Genomic DNA, 23250 nt, shown 5'->3' with positions numbered 1-23250 from the left:
AATATTAGAAACCTAGTTTTCCAATTCCAAATCCTGTTCTCTTTCTAATGATCCACCCTGCTTCTAAAGATCAGAGACCGATGTAGTAGTCAAACACAGATTACTAGCCTCCCTTAGGGAAAATAGAGATGATTTTCTTTAAAGTGTGAAGAGTTACTTCATAGCTTCTTTGTTATTTCACTAAGAGTCAAAGCAGGTGATCAATATATTCAGAAACAACTAGGGAAGAATATGAGGATAGCACTTTCTCCTTGTATCCTTAAGCCCAGCCCTGCCCCTTACCAAGCACCAATCCATTCCACAGATGACTTGGGAATTATGAAACAGATATCTTAAGTGGATCCATCATTTAAGTAAGAAAATTTTTTTAATCCTATAATTGTGAGCAAAGTTGTAGTGAAAACTCACCTACAGTACTGGAATTCATGATAGAGAAATTGTTAGATCTCTCAGTGTTTTTTCCTCCTATGCCTAATACTAGATAAAGATACTCATGTGAATAAAAAGGAAAGGTTTCCCTTCCATTACAGTCTACAATCTACAGCTGACAAACTGCCAGTTTTCATGTGCCCAAAGTCTTTAAAGAACTTTATGTAAGAGATGTGGAGCACAAGAAAGAAGCACAGCCTAGCTACCCCATTATTACTACTCCAAAAAAAATCTAGAAAATATGCCAGACTGAATTCTGATCAGAAAATCCAAGAAAAAGAACACAGTATGCAATTTTTTCAGTCCATATCACCTTAGAAAGACAAACAGAAAGGTTTGGGAACACTGAAAGTTATGACCACAACAGACAGACCCACAAGGACAGAAACTCAGCCCAAACATCTCCCCCACCTCAGAAGTCCACAGAGCCCAGCTCTAATGAAAAGTCCAAAGTCAATAAGTGGGCTATTAGAATAATCATATTAATTTTAAAATCCCATCATAAAGATAATTGTGTCTACAGGGGATTTGAAAAAAAAACAGAAGAAAGAGAATAAATTGAGGTGGTCAAGCAAAGCCTCAAAAAATACAACTAAGAAGTTCAGCCAGAATTCCTAGAAGATATAAAGCCAGAGATGGGGGGAGGTGAGGAATGGCCTTAGGTGCTAAAAATGTTTTTGGAAGCTAAATGATAGTGGATGAGGGAAAATAAGAAAGAAATTAAAAGGAAGAAAGATAAAGGAAGAGAATTCACAGCTTGGAACAAGAGTTTACCAAAACTTTACTAAAGAAAATAACTTCCTGAATACTAGAATGGGCCAAAGATTAGATAATGAATCCATGGTACTTCAAGAAGTATTAAAGCAAAGTCAAAAGGAATAAAAAATAGAAGAAAATGCCAGAACCAGGTCAATTTAGATCAAATTCTACCAAATATTTAAAGAACAACTAATTCCAATACCATAAAAATTATTTGGAAAATATAAGAAAATAATTCCATATTCCTTCTATGACAAAAATGTGGTCTTGATAATTAAATTAGGGAGAGTCAAGATGCAAAAGAATTAATATGGAAGAACTTCTCTAATGAATATTTATGCAAAAAGTTTAAACATGATATTAGCAAGGAGACTATAGCAACATTTCAGTAACATACATACATATAATTAACAAGTGTCTGATAAACATGTATTGCAAAGATTATACTTTGTTCAGATTGCATATATTTATACCAAGAATGTAGGCCTAGTTCAATATTAGGAAAACTATAAATATAATTGACCATATTAATAACAAGAATTACAAAACCATATTGGGGCAGCTAGGTGGCACAGTGGATAGAGCACTGGCCCTGGAGTCAGGAGTACCTGAGTTCAAATCCGGCCTCAGACACTTAACACTTACTAGTCACTTAACCCCAATTGCCTCACTAAAAAAAAACTAATTTAAAAATAATAAAGTTTTTACTAATAAAGTTCAACAACAGATAGAGAAATTCCATTTAAAATAACTATGGCCAATATAAAATACTTGGGAGTCCTCCCAAGAAAAACACAGCAACTATATGACCAGAACTATAAAACACTTTTCACAAAAATAAAGTCAGATCTAAATAATTGGGAAAATATTAATTGCTCATGAATAGGCAGAGTCAGTATAATAAAAATTATAATCCTACCTAAGTTAGTTTATTTAGTGCTATACCAATCAACATATCAAAAAAAAACATTTTATAGAGCTAGAAAAAATAATAACAAAATTCATCTGGAAAAACAAAAGTTCAAGGATATCATGGGAACCAGGGAAAAAACAATACAAAAGAAGGTGGTTTAGCAGTACCAGATCTCAAACTGTACTAGAAAGTGATAATTACCTAAACAATCTGGTACTGGCTACAAAATAAAGAGGTAGATCAGTGGAATAGAATAGATAGAAACAACACTATAGTAAGTAACTATAGTAATCAAGTATATGATAAATCAAAAGATCCAGGCTTTAGGAACAAAAACTCATTATTTAACAAAAACTGCTGGGAAAACTGGAAAACAGTATGGCAGAAATTAGGTATAGACCAACATCTCACACCATATACTAAAATAAGGTCAAAATGGGTATATGATTTACAAATAAAGGATGATACTATAAGAAAATAAAAGGAGTATGGAGTTGTCTATCTGTCAGAATTATGGACAGCAGAATAATTTAGGACCACAGAAGATATAGAGAATAAAATTCAATGTAAAATAGATCATTTTATTATATAAAATTAAAAAGCTTTTGCAAAAACAAAACTAATGTAACCAATATTAAAAGGCAAGTAGAAAATTGGGAAAGAATTTTTGAAACATATCTCTGATAAAGGTCTTATTTCTCAAATATATAAAGAACTACATCAATTTTTTTAAATACTAATCATTCCCCAATTGATAAATGGCCAAAGGATTTGAACAGGCAGTTTTCAGACAAAGAAATCAAAGTTATCAATAATCATATGAAAAAATGCTCTAGATCATTGTTGATCAGAGAAACGAAAATTAAAACAACTCTGAGATATCACCTTACACCTTTTAGAATGGCAAATATAACAAGAATGGAAAATATTGGTTGTTGGAGGGATTGTGGGAAATCTGGGACACTAATCCAGTGTTGGTGGAGTTGTGAAAAGATTCAACCATTCTGGAGAGCAATTTGGAACTATGCCCAAAAGGCTATAGATTTGTGCTAACCCTTTGATCCAGCAATACCACTACTTGGTTTATATCCCAAAGACATCCCCAAAAAGAGAAAAAGACCTATTTGTACAAAAATATTTATAGCAGCTCTTTTTGTGTTGGCTAAAAATTGGAAATCACAGGAATGCCTATCAATTGGGTAATGGCTAAACAAACGGTGGTATATGGTGGCAATGGGATATTACTGTGCAGTAAGAAATGACAAACAGGATGACTTCAAAAAAGCTTGGAAATACATGTATGAAATGATGTATTGGGAAGTGAGCAGAACCAAGACTACACTGTACACAGAGACAGCAATACTGTTCGATGAAAAACTGTGAATGACTTGACTTTTCTCAACAGTACAATATTCCAAGACAATACTAAAAGAATATTGATGAAACATACTATCCACCTCCAAAGAAAGAGCTGATATTGATGGAACAGCATGCTATTTTTTTTTTGTAGGGGCAATGAGGGTTAAAGTGACTTGCCCAGGAATTATATATGAGTCAAATATTAGGTCTTCATAATCAGTATATTCGTAACTTCAATACCATTGATGACCTATAGCTTTTACTGTTATATAAGGGTTATAAATTTTGTCTATCATGTATAGAATGCGAAGGGATGGGAGAGCAATTAGGATTAAGATAACAGCTGGATATACAGCTAGTATGTCAAGTGTCTGAGGCCGGATTTGAACTCAGGTACTCCTGACTCCAGGGCCAGTGTTTTATCCACTGTGCCACCTAGCTGCCCCCAACAGCATCCTATTTTTAACATTCTTTCATTAAGTGCCAAATATGGTAATGTTTTACATGATCATGTATGTATAACCCATATCAGATTGTTTACTGCTTCGGGAAGAAGAGAGGGGAGGGAGGGAAGGAGGGATAAAGATTGGAATAGAAAAATATAAATAAAAATGTTTAACCTAAAAAAAGGTGAGGGACGGGTATTCTGGGAAGGGAACAGGATGTATAAATGTATCTATATACACACACAAAAATATATATGTTGTGGATATATTAATTATACTTAAACAAAGTTGTCATATATATTATTTATATAAATTGATATTTATATGTTATTTATAAAAGTTATTTACCTGTACATAAAAAAGAAAACTGCCTATTTATTTTTAAAAAAGGAAAAGAAAGGATTTAAATACTAAGTTTTATGTATTAGAATATATCTAGGTTAATCTAAATGTAAGAAAATAGAAAATATACATTATATATGTCATATATGTAAGGGTATATTATATCTATGTAAATGTATATGTATAAAATTTAATTATATATCACAAATAAAATTTAAAAATAAAGCTTTTAAAATAACTGCTAATAATATACATGAATATTCCTCTTCTACTTTCTTTTTCACTGCCTTTCATTGGTTTCACCTACATTTGCATCCACTACAGATAATCTATGTGGCAAGAAATGCAAAAGATTGCCTAGTATCTTATTACCATTTCTCAAGAATGAATAAAATGTTACCTGACCCAGGTACCTTGGAAGAATACATTGAGGAATTCATGAATGGCAGAGGTGAGTGGAACTAGATCTATGCTCACCTGATTCACCAATCACTTGACATTAGCACTAACCAAGGGAGGAAGTTTTCTAATTGTACTTGTATACTGTTTTCAGTAATATAATCAGTTTCTCAAAAATCTACAAACTATTCAAAGTGGAATCAAAATTACTTATAACTTCTTTTCCAAAACAGTTTGCTGGTCAAAAACAATTATTGAGAACCTACTGTATGCAGAACATCATCTAGAATATATGAAGCTAGCATTTTCACAATTGTAGTAGTCTTAGTAGTACTACTACTAGAACCAGCCTTGGCAAATCATTTAACCTCTCTGAATCTCAGTTTCTTCATCCACAAAACTAGGATTATACCTTTTATATCTATCTCACAGTTGTTGGAAGGATCAAATGAGTAGGAAGATATTAGCCTGGTATAGTGTAAAGAGGTTGTGCAATGGATTTATGAAAGTTCTTCCTTATAATACAGATTGCATTTCATACTCTAAGCATAAATAATATGGTTAAGGGCACAAAGGTAAGAATGAGCATGAAGGACTGTCAATAGAGTGGTCTGACAAATAAGAGAGTTCCCTACATAGCAATTACTGATGAATTGACATCGTTCCCACCATTTCCATTATGGTACATAGAATAGAATATTTTTAATAGGGGAATTTTCATTGGTCATGACCTTCACTTCTGCCTTCTTTTGGTATCAACACACAAGTTCTCAACCAACTGTTGACCAAACAAAGACCAAGCATAAAAACCTGAAGATGCTGGAGATCAAGTGAAGTGTCTGGATTCTTTTAATAATTGCATACTGCTGGTGGGTACCTCTGTGGTATAGTGGCTAGAGCATTAGGTCTGGAGTCAGAAAGATGATGCTTCCTAAGCTCAAATCTGGCCTCAGACAATTACTAGCTATGTTACCCTGGGCAAGTCACTCAACCCTGTTTTCTCATCTGTAAAATGGAGAAGAAAATGGCCAACCACTCCAGTATCTTTGCCAAGAAAAAACTAAATGGGGCCACAAAGTCAGACATGACTGAAATGATGCAACAATAACAACTTGCATGAATATATACACATATTTAATTACATATGTATTTATTTCTGCTAAAAGAATAATCTATGATCCTTGTGATACTGTTTTCTAATTGAATTTACTAAACATTCTCATATAGCCTTCCTGTTAATGTTTTCCTTTTATAATAAGTCAGTAAGGTCACTAACAATGATTGAGTATATACTTTGGCAGGCTGTAGAATATGAGTCATCATTCCAAAATTAGCATAACTGATGCTGATCGTTATGTTTCCTTCTATTCACCTCCAGTGCTCTGGGGTTCCTGGTATGATCATGTGAAAGGATGGTGGGATGCAAAAGACAAACACCCCATTCTTTATCTGTTCTATGAAGACATGAAAGAGGTAGGTAAGAACTTAAATGTTCAGGGACCCAACGAGCTTTGTGGCAGAATCACAGTGAAAACTATCTTCAAAGCCAGAGAGTCCAAGGATGCCATTACAACGTCCCTGATAGGTTTTCATCCACCCTTTTCTTAAAAACTTCTAATGATGGGGCAGCTAGGTGGTACAGTGGATAAAGCACCATCCCTGGATTCAGGAGGACCTGAGTTCAAATCCGGCCTCAGACGCTTGACACTTACTAGCTGTGTCTCCCTGGGCAAATCACTTAACCCTCATTGCCCTAAAAAAGAAAAGAAAAGAAAAGAAAAAAGAAAAACCTTCTAATGAGGAAGAACTCATAACTTCCTACATTTCAATAGCTCCAGTTGTTTGGAAGACTTTGCTTACATCAAGCCTATATCTACCTCTTTTCAATTTTCACCCATTGGTTTTAGTAGCAGAATAAATGTAATCCTTCTAGTAATAGCCTTTCCAACACTTGATAACAGTTACTATTTCCCTTCCTAAGGAAAATTAATTATTTCCAAGTTTCTACAATGTTTTTTTTAGATGTTGTTTTCCTGGAAAAGGAAGCTTCCAAATCTGAATTAAGATTTCTCACCAAAAGTCTATGGGTTGAATTTTTTCTTTCCATAATTTTTGCCTCATTCTCTTATCCATTAATTTTTCTCCTTACTTGTGAGTTAACCAAATGTTTTCCATTGTTAAATTTTCCTTGGTCTAATACTCAGTTACCAGCTCATCCCTAATTTCTTATACTCTATAACTCACTTCTTTCCAGATTATGAATGAATGAAAAAAATAAGCCCTTGCTATGTGCTAGAGACTGTGTTAAACACTGGGGATACAAACACAAAAAAATCAAGATAACCTTGCTCTCAAGTAGCTCCTTTCTAATTGGGGTGGAAGGGTGAGGAAGACAACATGTAAAAGACAGTTCACCTGCAGAGCCATTAGAAAGGACCGAAAATCCTAAGGGTACAGTATAGTTGGGAAGAAGTTGTTCAGGTAAAGATTGCTACCATGAAGCTCTTTGAAGTCAGGGACTGTTGGATTTTGTTTTTGTGGGGTTTTTTTACTTTGATTCCCCAGAACCTAACCCCATAAATGCAGGCTTCTTTGTCTACATATACTTGAATGGGTTTGATCCCAGCCACAAATCCTGTGGATTTAACTTCATTAGTGCTGATACTACCAAGTTGTATACCTAAACAGAATAGTGGAAGTTTTCCAAAGTCACAGTGACACTATATCATTCACTCATTAAACATGCATTTATTAAGATTGAATTTATTAAAAGCCAAGGAATTATGTGGGGCTCTAGTGAGTCAAAGTCAGAACAAAAAACAATCCCTCCTCTAAAAGTTTGTTTTACTGAGGTTAAGCAATAAAAAAACAGATAATTAAGTACAAAATGTATGCAAATTAAATATATATAAATGGAGTGGAGGGCAGGAGAATCATGAGAGATAGGTAGGAGGTTTTCCTAAAATACAAATATTTTGTTGTTGTTCAGTCATTTTCAGTCATTTCCACCTCTTTGTGATCCCATTTGGGGTTTTACTGGCAAAGATAGTGAAGTGGCAAACAGAGGTTAAGTGACTTGCCCAAGGTCAAACAGCTAGGAAGTTTTTGAAACTGCTTTTGAACTCAAGTCTTCCTTATTCCAAACTCAGCACTGCATCCACTGACCCACCTAGCAGTCTTTAAATGGCTAAGCCTCCATTAATATCATTGTATGTGATTGTAAAAGCTGTTAAATTTAGAAAATTTGTTTACAGTCCACTCCTTTACCTTGTCATTCAAGAGCCCCCACAATTTGAACTCGTTACATTTTCTACATTTTTTCTCATTTTTCCTATATGCCAACCCATCCCTCTAGCTAAATTAGTCTACTTAATATCCTGGAAAAATCCATATGTATTCCTGCTTCTGTGATTTACTTACTCTCTCTCCCTTGCTACTCTATGACAGTTTCTTCCACCTTCACAACCTAGTTTAAGTCTAACATCTTGATATGTTCAGTCTTCTAAAACCACCCTGTCCCTCTGTTTAGCTTCCTCTGAACCCCTAAAGCATGTAGCCTTGTGTTGTCATTTTCTTTTTTATATAAATACCAGATTTCCCCATTTTGATTTGAAGTTCTTCAAGGCCAAGAAATGTCTTATACATTTTTGTATGCATACCTACCACATCTGGGAGATAAGTAAATGTCCAGGATAGGGGCTTAGTAAATGTTCATTTATCAATTGAGTTGTGCTGATGTTAACAATTTTCTAATGAAAGATCATGTACATGTAGACTCATGCACACAAATTCTAACACAAACATGTATACCGCAAAATTTTTTCCCTTCTAAAGTGAGTTTTCTTTAGTGGACATGGTTAGGGATCATATAACACCTCACAAGTGTGAACTTGCAAGGACTTAAGGAATTACAAGTCTAGGTGGGATGGACCTGTACCTGCCCCTTACCTATGGGCTCATCTTAAAGAAAATATCAGAAAGGAGTTGATGTCACAAGAGTGCTTAGTTTTAGACCCTTCTCTCTTCTAATAAATGACCACTCTAATTAAGACTTCATTGTTCATAGTTTAATTCGAGTGACACTAGGAAAAGGTTTTCCCAGACTGTATATCTCCATCTCTATGGATTGGTAGTCCAGTATCCTAGAATTACCCACATTCTTAGATATAATTCCTCTTTTATGTCCCCTAGAAATCCAGATCCTGTGGATTCTGTTTCTGGAGTTAAAGGATCTTGATTAATCCCACATATACAGTCCATTGACAAATCATGTCATTTCTCATATATGACACTTCTTTTCTGCACTCATACTGTCACCACCCTAGTTGAGACCATAATTACCTCTCACCTGGACTATTTTGATCTCCCTTCCTCAAATCTCTTCCCACTTCCATTAGACTGTAAGTTACTTGAAAGTAGGAATTTTCTTTTGCTTTTTTTTTTTCATCTCCAGTGCCTGGTACATAATAAGTACTTAACAAATGTTTGTTGACCTATCAGTTTCAATCCATCCTCCACTCAGGTACCTATGACATGTCCCTACTCTTTTAATTCCAGTGGTTCCCTATTTCCTCTAGGCCATTTAAAATCCTTTGCACCCTGGCCCCTTCCTATCTTTCCAGTCTTTTTATATGCTACTCTTCTTTATGTATTCTTTGATCTAGTTACACTGGAATACTTGACATTCCCCACAACACATAATACTGAATCCCTTAATTCCATGCTTTTGCAATGGCTTCCCCATACCTGAAATGCTCTCCCTCTTCTCCTTATTCTGTCTTATTCTGGACTCATTCAATACTTAGCTTAAAACTACCTTTCAACAATAGACCTTTTCCATCCCCCCCTCCCCCCCCCCCCAGGTTGCTAATGTCTACCAGGTTATCTGACATTTCTTTCCATCTAGACTGTATGTATCTGGTACATGCCTCTTTATTTGCATACTTTCTCCTCCATTAGAATGTACACTCTTTCAGGGCAGGAACCCTGTGTTTGGCCTCCTTGTATCCCCAGCAAGTAAACGAGCATTTATTAAGTAATTATTCTGTGCTAGCCACTTTGCTAAGCACAGGAGATATAGTGTGAGAAAATAATTATTAATAATGGCTTTTGGAGGCACCCAGGGACCCCATTTTGGAAAGTTTAGTTCAGGAATTTTAGCTAACATCTTTCAGAGCCAGCCCAAAGGTACAATGGAGATAGACTCCCTTGTGTCTAGAACAGTGAAACCACACCTACCTGAAAGCACCTTTGCCCTCAAGGAGCATCCTACAGCACATTTTAATATGGACCACCCTCAGGTCAAGTCAACCAATGGAACTGAATGATGCTAGCTAATTAACTTTGATCAGTGTGTATTAGAAGAGGAAAAAGACAGACCCTGAGGTGACTGCCATTCTGTGCTGTCAGGTGATGAGCACTTTTGTCATTAAGTAATGTAGGGCTTGAGGGCATGTGCTCTCTCAGAAATATGGCAAGGGGGGGGATGTTCAGCTTGGGTTAACTGTCACTCAGTCAGTGATCTTCTAGTATTTATTATACTTTAACAATAAATGCTTACTGTCCAAAATGGGTGCAATAGCCATTAATTTATAAGTAACAATATTTTAGAAGCTCCAGACTAGTCCCACAATAATTTAATAAATACAATACTATTAGTGGAAAGACTGTCCTCAAGGAACTCATATTTAATATGGGAAAACAACACATAAAAAAGCTAAAATAGAGTATAAGAGAGTAAGAGAGTCAGGAGTGGAACCTGGAGAGAAAGGAAGATATGGCTGGTCTGATCACATGAAGATTCTGGGAGGAACCAGCCAATCAGAGGAATTGGTCCCAAAGATAAAGGATACTTCTCTTATGAGAAGACCAGAAGTAAACTACCTAGGTGTGGAGGCTTTTATGGCATGAAAAAGAAGGTCTGCAGAGTCTAGAGTGGGGCCTGAAGAGGAGTACTTGGCACAAGGTGACCATTTGAGAAACACTTATTGGGAGGTAGAATCAAGGTGGCAGGAAGTCCACCATTCGTAAGTGGCAGAAATAAGTACAGATAATATTTGGTTTTTTAAAAAGCACTTAGCACAGTACCTAGCACATAGTATGTGCTATATAAATGCTTATTCTTTTCCTCTCCCCCTCCATAAAATTCTAATCACATCTAAAAAATGTACCAGACAAATCCTGATGGAGAAATCCAGAAAGCTTCCCAAGACATTTTTATAGTCCAGCTTGGCATAGCAAAACAGACAGAGATCTGCAATGGAAAGAGGTTGGGGCCAATAACAGACTGACCTTGGAGCACTCTAGCATTTAGGGAAAGGCTGTGAACCACCAAGAGTAGGTCCCAGACCATTACTATGGTACCATTAGATACATACCAGGGCACTGTGATGGATATGGATATAAACTGGCAATATTGTCACCCAATGCCCAGTTCCAGGTCACAGATCCTGAACTGATTAAGAAGAAGACCTGTCACAGGCATGGTGTTCCCAGGTAGGGAGACCCTGGGTTATATACAAAGAAAAGAGGAAGTTGAGAGGTCAACCACAGTAATGGTATAACTCAGACACTAAGCACAGAGCCTGAGCCCACGCTGAAATTTAGCAGGGCAGGAATTGTAGAATAAGGGGAGCCTACAATTCCAACACTCTGACAATAGAACTTTCTAGCCAGCTTAAAATGACTGAATCCAGTAACAGTCTACTCTTTAACCTAAACCCAGGTCAAGAACTTGTAAACCTCAGACCACGGGGACAGAAATCAGACTTTGCCTTGGATTAGACCATTGGAGAACATTTAAAGTTCAGGTCTCCAGCTTGTCCCTGAGATCATGGAATAACATAACATTCAATACCTGAAGAATGCAGCAACAGGACCAGCCCTCACATCAAATCAAAGTCAGGAATTAAACTGGAAGAATGAGCAAACAAAAAATAAACCTACCTTAAACAGCTATTAGGATGGCAGGGTAGTCCAAGACACAAAACAAGAAGAAGAAAATTACTCCAAAATGTCCAAAAGCAAATTCTCAGAGAAAAGCACAGTTTGGGCACAAATTTGACAGGATTTTCTGAAAGAAATGAAGCAAGATAATCTTTTAAAGAGTTTTTAGGATTTTTTACAAAGGAGATGAGATCACTTGAAGAAAAATTGGAATAGAAATGAGAGCTATGAAAAACAGAGTTGGAAATGGAATTAATAGCTTGGCACAAGAGGTGCAAAACTTTGCATAAGCAACAAACTCTGTTAGAATAGATCAAATAAAGCCAATGTTTTCATGAGGCAACAAAACAAATAAAACAAAGTCAAAATATTTTAAAAGTCAAAGAAAATATATCTCATAACAAAAAACACTAACCTTGAGAATATATTGTAGAGGGAAAAATTAAGGATCATTGGACTAACAGAATACCATGCCCAGAAAAAAAGAGCCTAGGCATAAAATTTCAATTTTTTTAAACTGCCCATATCTCTTATAATCAGAGGGTAAAGTAGAAATAGAATCTATCCATCACCTCCTAAGAGAAACCCCAAAATGAAAACTCCCAGTAACATCATAGCCAAAATTCATAGGAGGGAGGTCAAAATAAAAATACTGCAATCTACCAGAAAGAAAGAAAGAACCCAAGTACACATATAATAAAGGGTCACAATCAGCAACACACATGATTTAGCAACCACTTCTATAAAGGAGCAGAAAACTTGGGATGAAGTTTTCCACGAATCAAAAGTTCTTGGCTTACATCCAAGAACAGCTTACCCAATAAATCTGAATATAATACTATTGGGTGGGTGGGGAAGTATCTTTAATGAAATAGAGGACTTCCAAGCATTCCTGATAAAAAGATCAGAGCTACAGAAAAATTTGAACTTCAAACACAGACATGAAAAACATAAAAAGATAAAGATGAATGAACAGTGATAAAAGACTAATCAAGGTAAAACTACTTATAGCCAAATAAATGATAGATGCATCACCTTTGAACCATTTCATCAATCAGGGTTCATAGGGTCAATGCTTATCACTGGTTCTGTTATGTCCTGATGGTCCTAAGAAAAGAATAGAAAGAGAGGGGGAGAAGAATACAATGGGGAGTGGGGAAGGAGAGGAAGGTTAGGGAAATTATCTTACATAATCAGAGTAGTCAAGTAAACATATACAAAAGGATGTATAAACATGTACAAACATATACAAAAGGATGGAGAGAAGTAATTGAAACTTGAAACTCACTCTCAACAAAACTGGTCAGAAAAAGGAAGAACACATACATTCAGCTTAGTACAGAAATATAGTTCATTCAATGAGGAAGCAGAAGAAGGGGAAAAGGAATTAGAAGGAGGGTAAAGTTCAGGAGGGATTAGTCCTAAGCAAAAGAGACTGTAAGGATGTACAAAATGTTTATAATTCTTTTGAAGTAGAAAAGAATAAACATCTGAGGGGTTACCTATAAATTGGGGAATATATGGACAAGTTATAGTATATAAATTGTATGGAATTTTTTGTGTAATGGCTAATCAATATCCCAGAGGACTAAGGATGAAACTTCCTGATACTACCCACTTCCTGACATAGAAGTAAAGAATTCATAACATAGAATAAGACTTTTTTTTTTGACATGGCCAATGTGGACATTTGTTTTGATTGACTATGACTTATTATTGACAAACTATGTTTATTTTTCTTGTCTTCTCAAGTAGTGTGGGAGGTGGAGGTAAAAATTTTCACTAATAAAAACAAAAATATTTTTAATGCTTATTGACTGACCTTTGATTGGATTAGATGACCTCTGAAATCCCTTCTTTCTTCAAGTCTGTGCATATTAGAACTTCCTACTTATTTTATATTTTTTACTGACTTCTCTTCACCTAGAACCCAAAGCAGGAAATCGAGAAGATGTTAAAATTCCTGGAAAAGGACGTATCAGAGGAAATCCTCAATAAGATCATCTATCACACTTCTTTTGATATTATGAAGCAAAATCCCATGGCAAACTATACTACCATGCCTACAAGCATAATGGACCACTCCATTTCCCCATTCATGAGGAGAGGTAGGGGAAGTTCATGTTCTGTGGAGAAGTCAAACTCAGTGCATGCTAGTTGAAGTTAAGAATTCCCCTTAATAATGAATATTGTGGAGAGAAAGCATAACATACAGAAAGAGCAGCAGAATTAGATCAGAAGACCAACTCTACCTCTAATTGTTTATTTGATCATGTCTAAGTCTCAGAGGCTTACTCACCTTTTAAAAGTAAATGATTGGGCAGACCAGGTGGCGCAGTGCATTGAGCACTGGCCCTGAGTCAGGAGTACCTGAGTTCAAATCCTGACCTCAGACACTTAACACTTACTAGCTATGTGACCCTGGGGCAAGTCACTTAACCCCCAATTGCCTCACTAAAAAAAAAAGTAAATTATTTTTCCAAAGCTGCCTAATCACAAGAACATTGTGAAGATAAAATTAGAAGATAGGTGAAAAGCATTTTGTGAACTATAAAATTCTATATAAATTTATGCTATTATTGTAACTCATATTTGCAAAGTCAAATGACATCCCTCTGTATTCCTTGAAAAGCAAAATTTCTATCTCCCATTCATTAAAGACTCTGAATATATGCCCACTTAAAAAAAAAAAAAAAAACCTTCTTCCTCAATAGCTTAACACTATGGTTTTTGTTCCTGTTTCAGGATGCCAGGAGACTGGAAGAATCTTTTTACTGTGCCCAGAATGAGAAATTTGAATGAAGACTAAAGAAGAAGATGGCAGGAACCACTTTGACTTTTCGCACAGAGATTAAGGGGTAAAATTATGTAAAAACTACCTAAAATTTTTTCCTGGATTTTTTCCCCATTAAGCCTCAGGCCATATGTACCATAACCATAAAAGTCTTGCATTGCATCTTTCTCCCAGCACTCTAGTCTCTCATCAATCAATCAATAAACCTTTATTAAGCACTTATTGCATACTAAGCACCAGCTAGGCATGTGGGATGACCAAGAAAAAAATGAACAATCCCAGCTTCAGTGAGTTTCTATAATCCAGCAAAAAGATAACTTTATCTAGGGTATGTAGATGTAAATACGTATATATATATATTATATATATATATAGCATATAAATAGGCTTATATCTATATTGTATGTATATATTTATTCTCTTATATTGTAAGAAAATTATTATGAATAATGAATTTCTAGGAGACACCCAGACATGCTAGTATACTTCTCTCTCTCCTCTCACCAGAAACCAGTCTTGGATGAGCCTTCAGCTTAACAAAAGAAATGCAGATTGATCCTTCTGATTAGCTGAAGGGAAACCGCTCCTTAGATGGTTGGAATTTGCTCCCTAGACCACCCCCCCAGTCATGTCAATCAATGGAGCTGAATGATACTAACCAATTAGCTTATATCAATGTGTGGTGACCTGCCTCTAACCAAAAAGAAGATAAAAATGCCCTGGGCACATGGGGCTCTCTCTCTCTCTTTTCTCTTCTTCATTGGACTCTTTTATTCTCCACACTGGGAGTGGAATTGTTTAGAACTGTAAGCCTGTGACTAATGAGGAAGTCAGGGAGACACATGGTCAATACTTTATTAATATGTGATATTAATTAATAATAAATGCTGGGAGCAGCTAGATGGTGCAGTGGATAAAGCACCAGCCCTGGATTCAGGAGGACCTGAGTTCAAATCCAGCCTCAGACACTTAACACTTACTAGCTGTGTGACCCTGGGCAAGTCAGTTAACCCCAATTGCCTCACCAAAAAATAATAATAATAATAATAATAAATGCTTACTGCCAATCTGGTAGAAGAGCCATTAATTTATAAATAGCAATATTTTAGAAACCTCAGTGTAGTTTCCAATATTTTAAATACACAATATTTCTGTGTGTGCATATATGTGTGTGTATACATGGATATACATACACACATGTGCATATATTTACATATAGATAGATAGACACAGAGAGCCTTATTGCAACTTTAAACTTCAATAGCTTAGGGCAGCTAGGTGGCGCAGTGGATAAAGCACCAGCCCTGGATTCAGGAATACCTGAGTTCAAATCCGGCCTCAGACACTTGACACTTACTAGCTGTGTGACCCTGGGCAAGTCATTTAACCCCCAATGTCCCACCAAAAAAAAAAAAAAACCTTCAATAGCTTAAAGCCACACTAAGACTTTTGTAATCTATATGTATAGATAAATATATTTATTTCATATATATATATAACATACATAATACACCACTTACATGCACATACATACATACATACTTCAGCTAGGTAGTTTCAGTAGATAGCCATGCCAGGCCTGAAGTGAGTAAGACATCTTCCTAAGTTCAAATCTGTCCCTCAGACACTTAGTAGTTGTTGTACTCTGATCAAGTCACTTAACCTGTTTCCCTCGGTTTCCTCCTCTGTAAAATGAGCTTTTCCAAAAAAAAATCCCAAATGATATGTCATGAGTCAGACAACTGAAAACAACTAAGCAAGAACAACAAATGTTGTTGCAACAACAAATCTGCATTCATAGTCAAGTTGTTTGTATTAAGCACCTACCAGGCACTATGCTTAGTGCTAGTGATATAAAGAAAAGGAAAAAAAAAATTTAAACTAGCCCCTGGTCTCAAGGAGCTTACATTCTAATAGGGAAGAAAATTGTGTAAAAACAAGATATAGGGGGCAGCTAGGTGGTGTACCGGCCCCTGGAGTCAGGAGTACCTGGGTTCAAATCCAGCCTCAGACACTTAACACTTACTAGCTGTGTGACCCTGGGCAAGTCACTTAACCCCAATTGCCTCATTAAAAAAAAAAAAAAAGATATATACAGATAAATTGGAGGTATATGAAAATAGAAGCTTCAGAGAGGATATTTTTGACTTGCCCAAAGTAACAAGGTAGTATCAGAAATCTTCCTAACAGCAAATTCCAGCATTCTATCAACTACATACTATCATACTACATCAGGCTCTTGACTGACCATCTAAAATATTCTGTCTTGTAGTATTATTTTATTTTTAATGCTTCTAACTCTCATCTCCCTAATTGGATTCTAAGTACACCATAGACAGCCACTGTGTCTTTTATTTCTTTATGTCCCTGTCCCTGATCTTGTCTAGCACAACATTTCATGAGGAAATAAATGATCAATGCTTGTTATGAACAGCTTTATAATTTTAACCTCTCAAGTATAATAGACACATATCATACTAGTATCAAAGTTCAAAGTGCCCCCTAAACCTAACTCTTGAACCTAATCATTCATCTAGTCTCTTCCACATATTTCTCCACATCAATCATCACCATCTAGTGGAATCTCACATAGCACTTTGAAATCAAAGGGAATATGCATAAGTATTTGAAAGAAGACTTCAATACACCGTATACTGAGATACAATTTTTTTGGTGGAAATACTGTGGAATTGTTCTGTATCCACAATAAACCACAAAGCCATTCCTTAATATACCTGCATACATTTAGCTCCAAAGCCAATTTTGTTCAAATGACCTATATGTATATAATATCATGACTAAATAATGTCACGATAATGATGTACCTAGCTTTAGAATAAAAAATAACATGGGGGCAGCTAGGTGGCACAGTGGGATAGAGCACTGGCCCTGGATTCAGGAGGACCTGAGTTCACATCTGGCCTCAGGACACTTGACACTTAACTAGCTGTGTGACCCTGGGCAAGTCTCACCAAAACAAAACAAACAAACAAACAAAAATAACATGGAATTTTCCTCAGTGGAAAGTGCAAAGACTGGGTCTTCTCCATTACCTGACTGACCATTCCTCAGTGTCCTTTGTGGGGTCATCATCCATGCCATGCCCACTAAATGGGGTTGTGTCTCAAGGTTCTAGTCTGGAACTTCTTCTATCTATACCCTCATTTATTGTTTTTGTCAGTTGCATGGATTCAAATGTTATTTCTATGCAAATTATTCCCAAATCTATATATTCCCCCTCTCTCCCCTGAACTCTGGCCCCACATTACCAACTGTCTATTAAACATTTGGAACTAAATGTCCCTATGGGTATCTCAAACTCAACATGTTTAAAACAGAATCTTCTCAATCCCACCATTCTCTAGTTATGTCAAGTACCACCTATCCTTCCTGTCCTGTCACCTCGGTTTCCAACCTCAGCTTTACCTCACTGCTCAATCCCACTCCACACTTCTTCTGTACCTCCCCTTATCCCTACTCACACAGTTATCAACCTATTTAAGAACCTCATCCTCTCTTCCCCCTGTTTTGAGTCTCCCCTTACTCCTATTAACACATTCTTCAACACAACTGCCAGTTTTCCCAAAGCATAGGTTTGAACATGTCCATCCTTTACCCAATAAAATCAAGTGCCTCTCTTTCAACCCCTAGCATCAAATACAACTCCTCTTCAGGTAGTTGAAGTTCTTCCCAATCTGGCCCCACCCAACCATTCCTACTTTCATCAAAAGACTATGCAATCCAACTAAACTAGCCTCCTTTCTCTTCTTCCTACATGTACCTTCACATTAGCTTTCCCACTTGTCAGGAATGTACTCCTTTTTCACTTCTGGATCTTAAAATCCTCAGGTTCCTTCTGAATTCAATTTAATTACCATTTTTTCATGCAAGGCTTTTCCTATAATAACCCCTGCCTCCATATACACATATTCCAGAGTATCCTTTTTTGTGGTGCTTAAATAAATGCTTATTGATTGATCTGTTATCATTATCCTTTCTACCCTGAATAGCTGTTGTATGACTTCTTTGATTTTCTTTATATGCCTCTTATTTCTATGAGCACATCATTTCCCCCATTAAAATGGAAGCTCTTTGGGGGCAGGGACTGTTTCACTCTTGTCTATTTATCTCAAGTACCCACCTCACTGACAACCCCTCAGTGTCCTTGTAGAATCATCATCCATGCCATGGGCAGGTGTTCTTCAAGGTCCTTATCCAGGTACTTGATGGCCTCATCCTTTACCATGGGTTTCATTCTCATTTCTATACCAAATCTTCCCAGAATCAGTTAGAGAATGTCTACAGTTTACAAAGACCATGAAGTGGAGCTTCTGATTCACATGCCAATTCCTCCTTTAAGAGAAGACAGTTCTGAAAGAAGTGAAATACTCTATGAGGAAAGAGGGCATTCCAGACCAAGGTTATAATGAAGGCAATGGAACAGAGACAATTGATGGAAAGCCATGTGTGAGTAACAGAGGGCAGTTAAGTTAGAGTAGGAGAAAAGAAGTAATGTATAATAAGCCTAGAAAAATTGATTTGGGATTTATAGAGGGATTTGGAAACCAAGCAGAGCTATCATTTTTCCGTAGAGGCAATAAGAAGATACTAGGTTTTTGGAGAGTACAAGAGACATGGCTAACATAAGCCTAAGGAAAGTTATGTAGTCAACTATCTGGGAATATATTAAAGCCCACTTTTCATTTCAATGGAAAATATTTTAAAAATAAACATTTCTTCACACTAAAGTTCTTTCTAAACATACCTGAAGAAAGGAAACATTATCAATACTTGATCAACTTTCTAAAAAGACAATGCACTTCTATAAAAATTTTCTCACTCCTAACTCCTTTCTTTTGGGCCCTAAACCCATTTCTCTGAGGAAAACCTTGAAAAATGGAATAAGAATAACTAGACTTTATCTGAAAAATATTTCATGGCTACTAAAGATCATTGCTTTTCTTCTTCCTTTGAAGAAATTAATGACACGTAATGAAAGTACCCATTTTCCTCATTTCTTGAGGTGATTAGATTATTAATCAAAGAAATGAGGTCTCTTGTTTAATTCAACTAATAGTTTGGAGAAGTGAGAGGAGAGGAGCCTTTGAGGGCAGGGTCAGAGAGGGACTAAGTGGTTTCAGGGAAAAGACCTCCGGTAGTAGTCCCCTCCAATTAAGTGTCTATTTTTCTATTGGGCAGCTAGGTGGTACAGTGGATAGAGCACTGGCCCTGGAGTCAGGAGGACCTGAGTTCAAATTTTACCTCAGATACTTACTAGCTGCATGACTCTGAACAAGTCATTTAACTCCAAATGTCTTAAAATATCTGGGGCCATCTCCAGTTGTCCTGATACATACATACATATAAACCCACAAAAGGACAGGGTGATATCATTTGCCAGCCAAAGACAGCTTAGAAGTTTGGTGGAAAGGTCTGTTATACACAGGAGAGAGTGAAGTGCAGATCCAGGTAACACCACACAGTCCCAGCCCTAGCCCCATAGAATCAGGCCTCCAGAACCACTTCTGGAACTCAAAATTTCATTGTCCTTTGTCCTCTTCAAAAAACTAAGGAAAAAGAACAAGAGAAGTGATGCTATGTCAAAATTACTGACACTTAAAGATACAATCCAGCCAAAGATCTTTAGGGCCAAATGGGAACCTGATATTTTTTATTTATATTTTTTTATATTTTTCATTTTTATACAAATAGAAAAACTTCATTTGCACATAGGGAAAAACTTGGGCCCAGGGAGTCTCAGCCTCATACCTTCCTTTCAAAAATCAGTCTGATTTTGGCCCATACTTGGCTTTGATGTGAATATCTTACATATTAACTACTAAAAAAACTTGGAGGCAGCTAAGTGGCACAGTGGATAGAGCATCAGCCTGGATTCAGGAGGACCTGAATTCAAATCCAGCCTCAGACACTTAACACTTACTAGCTATGTGACCCTCATTGTCCAACAAAAAATAACAACAATGACAAAAATAAAATTAAAAAATTAAATGAGAAATATTTCATGTCTACTTTGATGGTTGAATTACCCCTTCCCCAGAAGAGATTAATGACCAACTTAAGAGTAGTGCCCATTTTCCCCCATTTCCTGAGAATATTATGCCATTAATTATAGGAAAATGGTCAAAGCTTAATTCATCTAGCAACTTGGGAAACTGGGAGGGAGATGAGCCCTTGTGAGGAGTAGTCACAGAGAGACTGAATAGTTTCAGGGAAAAGACTCTCCAGCAATGAGCCCCAAACGGTAAATGACTATTGTTTCACCAGATGAAGCAAATGGTTCACCTTAAGCCATGAAACTCTATCTTTCCTGTCATGAAATGTATTGCATTCAGGATTCCTCCAAATGTCTTCACTTCAGAAAGGTCTTGAGGGGAAAGATATCCAGGGTCATAAGGAGATTCTCTAAGTTTAGACATTTCTCTCTCAAACAGAATAATTCTGACAAGATGATACTGAAAATTTAAGAAATGTTTCTGGCTGGCCTCTGCCTATAATGCAAAGTAAAAGCATTATTAATTTTTCCTATCAACCTCAAGGGTTTATTGTAAAGAAATCTCTCTTTAAAGTACTATATAAATGTAGTTTACTATAAAAAAAAATGATGAGCAGGATGCTATCAGAAAAACCTGGGAAGACTCACATGCGCTGATGCAATGTGAAATATATTGTATACAAAATAACAGCAATACTGTAAGATGATCTGCTGTGAAGGAACTGGTTACTTTCAGCAATGTAATGATACAAGACAACTCTGAAGGTCCAATGAAAAATGCAGTCCATCTACAGAGAGAAAACTGATGGTGTCTGAATACAGACTGAAAACATAATTTTTTTTGTTGTTAGTTCCTTTATCTGAAGTTTTGTTTTTGTCTAATTTCTTTCACAACCTGGCTAATGTGGAAATGTTTTGCATGACTGCTCATGTATAGCTAATATTGAATTGCTTTAGTTCTTGGGAGAGAGAAGGACGGAGGAAAAGAATTTAGAATGCAAATTTTTTTTTAATTTTGGTATAAAAATTTGTATTCACATGTAATTTGGGAAAATAAAATTCTAAATAATAATAATAATTTTTTCCTTCAGTGATAGCAATTAGTACAGGATATTTCTACAAAGACCTGATGCTTACCAAAAGAGTCACTCCACAAGCAGAATTAAATACTGAAGCTCTTCCTTGAACTCAAAATTCTCTTGTACTTGCCTTGTCCTATAATTCACTTGGGACCTCCCAGTGGTACAATGGCAAGTGTGTAGAGATTGCTTTGATGTCTCAGGACCTAGGATTGAATCCCAGATCTGCCACTCACTAAGGGTGAGACCTGAGGCCAGTCATTTAACATTGGTGGGCCTCATGAGGAAGTTGTACCAGGGGACCTTTAGAATCCCTTCTTGCTCCAGGACAATAACCCAAGCTTACCAAAGTGCAAAGCATTCAATAGTGAGTGAATAAAATTTTATATATATATATATATATATATATATATATATATATATATATATATATATATATATAATTTTTTATATATGTATACATACATAGATATATGCATATATGTGTATATATAATAACCATAATAAAAAATCTGAGAATTAATATAATTTTAAATGCATGAAGGCAGCACAGGGATGATTTGTGTTATTTTTGTTCATGGCAGTGTCAGAGCCTTACATGGCTTGTTTTCTTTTTGTTTGAGCCAGTAAAGATGGCAGCATCAGTGGGGTTGTGTCAGTCAGTGAACCTGTGAGGCAACTACTGGAGTGCTTATGTGCTATCCAGACTTGTTATGCCTACAAACTCCTGTTGTTCAGGTAGACTGTCCTCTGTTGTCTCCAGTTAGCACACTTGGCTGCACTTATAGTGCCAGAGTCAACAAGTATGTCTGGATGGCTAAAATAGCTCTAAATATCCTTTGGGATGGAGAGAGCAGGTGGTTCTGTACTGCATGAGCAAAATGATTTTTTGAGTGAGCACAAGTCCTCTCCCTGCTCCCTGTCTCTTTTGATGTTCAGATTCAAACTGTTATATCTGAGGGTGTGGGAAGTCAATAATTTTTCTCCTGGTCTTATATGAGGGACTACTAACCAACACATTTAAATTAAAGGTTCATCTAAATGGCAATTCTGATTATTCCCAACTTTGGATTGCGACAATATTATGAAAATGCAAGGGAAAAGAGTGGATCAGGCACTAGAGTTGTACATCTGGTTTGTTTTATCAAATATTTGTCATGTCTTCATGTTTTCCATTTCCTGCCTCTGATTTTTTTTCCAGTTACATGTAAAGATAGTTCTCAACACCTGCCTCTGATTTTTCAGGGTGAACACTTCAGTTTCCTACTGACCTTCTTACCTCTTTAATAGGCATTGACATTGCTTCCCCTGCCTCTTAAAGACAAGGAAGTTAATACTATTTAGGGCAAGAATTTGGGTTTCTAACCTCTGCTAATCCAGTAAAGAGCCTGGTATGATACTATGCACCTCTTGTTTGCTGGAAAGTGTTCTTTGAGGTTTTTTTGGAAGAGATTAAGTCTGAGAAGTTCCTGTCTTTAGTGAGCTGAATTTCAGTAGTTATTTATTTCATTACTAAGAGCCAAGAACTCAACCACAGTAGCTAGAATGTGCCTGGTATAGTAAGGCAATAAGGGACAGTGCAGTGTAGAAGGACAACAATCCTTGCTTTCTGTCTACCCAACAGGGAGGCCTGAATTTAGCTGGGTTTAAGGGGGAAAGCAAAGCCCATTTAGACTAGTTTTACCTTGTGACCTCTTACTAACTGAATCCTTTAGGGACTGGTATAGGAAGTAGACCTATGATGTCATTGTTATAGGAAACACCTGGAAGAG

General features: G+C 36.3%; 1 pseudogene; it reads left to right on the top strand.

Annotated features, from left to right (window-relative positions):
• LOC122747300 overlaps window positions 1-23250 on the top strand; it is a 44122-nt pseudogene that overhangs the window by 13683 nt on the left and 7189 nt on the right.

This window comes from Dromiciops gliroides, chromosome 3, assembly GCF_019393635.1.
Source record: "Dromiciops gliroides isolate mDroGli1 chromosome 3, mDroGli1.pri, whole genome shotgun sequence".
In the NCBI taxonomy this organism is placed as follows: domain Eukaryota; kingdom Metazoa; phylum Chordata; class Mammalia; order Microbiotheria; family Microbiotheriidae; genus Dromiciops; species Dromiciops gliroides.
This window is presented reverse-complemented; position numbering and strand designations above follow the sequence as displayed.